This window comes from Triticum dicoccoides, chromosome 3A, assembly GCF_002162155.2.
Source record: "Triticum dicoccoides isolate Atlit2015 ecotype Zavitan chromosome 3A, WEW_v2.0, whole genome shotgun sequence".
Taxonomy (NCBI): Eukaryota; Viridiplantae; Streptophyta; class Magnoliopsida; order Poales; family Poaceae; genus Triticum; species Triticum dicoccoides.
This window is the reverse complement of record NC_041384.1, coordinates 255,654,474-255,658,957: the sequence shown is the minus strand read 5'-3', so window position 1 is coordinate 255,658,957 and position 4,484 is coordinate 255,654,474.

Genomic DNA, 4,484 nt, shown 5'->3' with positions numbered 1-4,484 from the left:
GCTGCAGTGACCATACGATGTCCATCCAACGGCCGTAGTGCTTCTTCAACCTCTAGTCTTCTTGCTCCAGCCGCCCAAAGCAGCACCGGTCATGCCTCCTGCCTCCCGTGGCCGGCTGTGCTGCCGTGGAGGCCTCACCGCCCCCTACTATTCCCACCGCTGGCCAGGCCCTGCGGCGACGGCAGCCTCACACCGCAGCCGAACGAGTGAACCCTCATACACCTCTCCGCGTGGGCATCCACTGTCGTGTCTTCACCGGCTCCGCATTGTCCCCTTCCTAGGCCTCACCGTCGTCCACCGCCCTGGTGCTCTCGGCGCGGCGTGGTCAACGTGGAAGGAACGAGTTCCATCGGATGTGGACTGTACGTGGAGAGGATGACAGCTGGGTCCACAGCGGCAGCAAGGAAGTGCTTCCTTATTACATGGAAAATAATGATTCCTCCACCTGACAGCAGGGACCCACCGGACGGGCAACCAGTATTTTGTGAAAAAAATCGTTTCCCCCTGATTGCTGGGACCCACCGGACAGGCCACCGTATTTCACGAAAAAAATGTTCCCCCCGCTGTCAGCTCGGACCCACCGAAAGTGCCTCCTTATTACGCACAAAAAAATGAATACTCCCCCGGCTAGCTGGGACCCACCTTGCTGGGAGGCTGACTTGTGGGCCTACTAAGTTGACGGGGATGAAGGGCTTTGTCAACTTAGTCTATATGAACGATTCTAGCTCCAGTGACCGTACGATGTCCATCAAACGGCCGTAGTGCTTCTTCAACATTTGGTCTTCTTGCTCCAGCCACCCAAAGCAGCGCCGGTCGTGCCGCATGCTCCTGCCTCCCATGGCCGGTTGTGCTACCGCAGAGGCCTCACCGCCCCCTAATATTCCCACTGCTGGAAAGGCCCTGCGGTGACGACAGCCTCCCACCGTAGCCGAACCAGTGAACCCTCGTAGTCCTCTCCGCGCGGGCTTCCGCTGCCGCGTCGTCCCCTTCCTAGGCCTCGCCGTCATCCACCGCCGTGGTGCTCTCCGCGTGGCGTGGTCAACGTGGTCAAGGAACGACTTCCATCGGAAGAGTACTGTACGTGGAGAGGCTGACAGCTGGGTCCATGACCACAACCTAGTTTTTTGTGATTTGCCAAGTAAGTCGCTTTGTCAAGCCTGTTGGGCTGCAAATCTTTCAAGACGAGGAGAGCTTTCATTCGGCTGGCCGAGAAAATGGCCCATCAGTAATGAGAAATGGGTTGTGCACTTTTAAAACCCATCAAACCGGCAATTAGTTTCAAATATCTTTTTTTCATGTCAAGATTTTAAATTACATTAATTTTTATATTTATATACATTTATTTTTAAAATCAGTTTGAATGTGAGTCGAAATTTCGGGATTAAAAACAGTTTGGACCGCTCCAAAATATGCAAAATTTCGTATAATTTTTTAACCGTTGCCACAATATGGGCTGTAATGCTAACAAAAAGAATATGGGCTCCAAAAAACCTTATGAATTAGAAAATGGGCTGGAAATTATTAGAAATAATGGCAGATGGGTTGTATGCTATTTTCCACAGATTTGAGGCTTTCCTAAAAAAAGGCTGACGCACAAGCACTGACTGTTGGATGTCCATCCAACGGCCGTCGTGCTTCTTCAATCTCTGCTCTTCCTGCTCCAGCAGCTCAAACAAGCGCCGGCGGGACTGCCTGCTCCCTCATCCTCACGGCCGGCTGTGCTGCCGCGCAGGCCTCACCGCCCGACCGTACTCCCATTGCTGGCCTAGCCATCCCTCTACTCACCCACACCTGCTGTTATTCTCCGGCGACGGCAGACGAACCCGTAAACCCTCGTACAGTCGTACTCCCCTGTGGGAAACAACTGCCGAGTCTTCCCTGCCTCCGTGTCGTCCCCTTCCTAGGCCTTGCCGTCGTCCATCACCCTGGTGCTCTCGGTGCGGCGTGGTCAACGTGGTCAAGGAACAACTTCCATTGGACATGGATTGTACGTGGAGAGGCTGACAGCTGGGTCCACGGCTGGAGCAAGGAAGTGCCTCCTTATTACGCGGAAAATAATGATTCCTCCACCTGAGAGCTGGGACCCAATGGACGGTCCACTGTATTTCACGAAAAAAACATTTCCCCCTGGCTGCTGGGACCTACCAGCTACATCTTCGCACGCAAAGAAGTACGTCCGGGCAAAAAAAATGATTCGCCCCTGATTGCTGGGACCCACCAGCTACATCTTCGCAGGAAAGGAAGTGCCTGACAGTCGGGACCCACCTGGTCGAAGCGTACTGTAACACCCCGGATGTAACTTTCCCAATTTGTACTCCAACTCTTGCCGTTTCCGGCGTTAAGTTATATTTATTTCCTCGAGTTCGGGTTTTGTCTCCATGTGTTGTTGTCTTTGTCATGCATCTCTTATCATGTCATCATGGGCATTGCATTTGCATACATGTTCGTCTCATGCATTCGAGCATTTTCCCCGTTGTCCGTTTTGCATTTCGGCGCTTCGTTCTCCTCCGGTGGTCATTTCTAGCTTTCTTTCGTGTGTGGGGATTAAACATTTCCGGATTGGACCGAGACTTGCCAAGCGGCCTTGGTTTACTACCGGTAGACCGCCTGTCAAGTTTCGTACCATTTGGACTTCGTTTGATACTCCAACGGTTAACCGAGGGACCGAAAATGCCTCGTGTGTGTTGCAGCCCAACACCCCTCCAATTTGGCCCAAAACCCACCAAACTCTGCTCCATTTCCTAGAGCGTTCGATCATGATCGCGTGGCCGAAAACCGCACCTCATTTGGACTCTCCTAGCTCCTCCTATGCCTATATATACACCCCCTCAAAAATTTGCGGATCCCCTGTCTAAACCCTAAAAAAATCCCTCTCCGCCGCCGCCGGACAACGTCTGCATGAGCCGGACGTGTCCGGATCCCGCCGCCGCCAACCAGCCGCTGCCACCTGTCCCTGGGGCGGGACCGCTTCGCCGCCGCCGCCCGAGGCCCGCCCGGCCCACGCGGGGCCCCCGCGGGGCCGTTCGCCGCCGCCCGCGCCTCCCGGCTCCCAGCGCCCCGCGCCACCGCCTCCCTCGGCTCCAGTGGCCAGTGCCGCCACACGCCATCGCCGCCCCGAGCCGGCGCACCCGGCTCCACCACCCGGCGCCCTGCCACCACCACCGCCTTGGTCCCCGTGCCGCCCCGCGCCGTTCTCCACCGGCCGGAACCGCTCTGGCGAACTCCCTCTCTGCTGCTACAGTGATCCCGGCGAGACTCCGGCGAACCTCGACATCCGCGCTGGATCTGGATCTGAAAAATCTCCTCGGTTAACTTTCACCTATGATATCTCCGCATCCGTAGCTCCGTTTGGGACATATAGTATATCAAAATGTTCGTCTCGATGAGTACATCATTTCATTCCATTGCATCATTTTCATTTGAGTTCTTCTTGATGCCCGAAATACTGTTAGAAGAAGCCTTCGTGAGTTAATTGTCAGATCTGCTAGTTCATCTTAGACTATTGTCATTTTTGCCATGATTGTTGTGTGCATGATATGCCCATGAGTCCTATAGACGTTTTATTAAGGATTTTGTTATCTTTCTAGAGGTGCAACCCATGCATTTTTGTGATGTGCGTGGTGACTTGTGCAAGCTTGCAAAGTGAGGCACCCGGTAATTCTGTTTTCAGGGACTTAGTGATTTCACCAAGTCCTGGGATTGTTTACTTCATGATGCCATATGTTCATGTTGTTTCCTAGTGATCCGTGCCTCTTTTGAGGATGATCAGTAAGGGAGTTTTTTAAACTTGTAGTGCTCTATCCATCCATGTCTTTGTTTGAAATTATGGAGCACCCTAGCTTGAGTCAATCAAGCTCTACTTTTGCTTCATTGCGAATCTGGGCAGATCGTCAACTTGTTTGCGATTTTGCCGATGTTCTTGTAGTTGATCTGTGCATTCTATGCCATTGTTCTTGCCATGTCTAGCTTGTATTTTGTGCCTTCTTAAGGGATGTATGATTGTCTTGCCATGACTTTCACCGTGGTGAGTGCATCGAGCTCGTAAATATGCCTTCATGAGTTATATTTCAGCATGTCTTAGTTTTCACCAAGTCTGGAAACTGATTATGTTTTTGCTATGTTCGTGTGCTTGCTAGTATATTTTGTGATCCATGTTGGCTCAAGGTCACTAAGGGACTTTTGTTAAGCTTGTTGAGTAGCTCCATGCCATGTCTTTCCTTGTCATGTTCAGGTCCTGTAGCATGTTGTTTTGTTGCTCCGAAGAGGGCTATATGATCTGAAATTCCAGACAAGTGTTAATTTCACTAAGTCTGAGATCTGTTTTACCATTTGCGTTTTTGCCATGCTTGTTTGAACCTCCTAATTGATGATTTGGCCGTAGCTCAGTGCTAGACTTTTGTTAATCATATTGTGTGCATCCCTACTATGTATTTTGTTGTCATGTTTGGTGGCTGTACCAGGTTCATCTCATTGCATTTAGATGC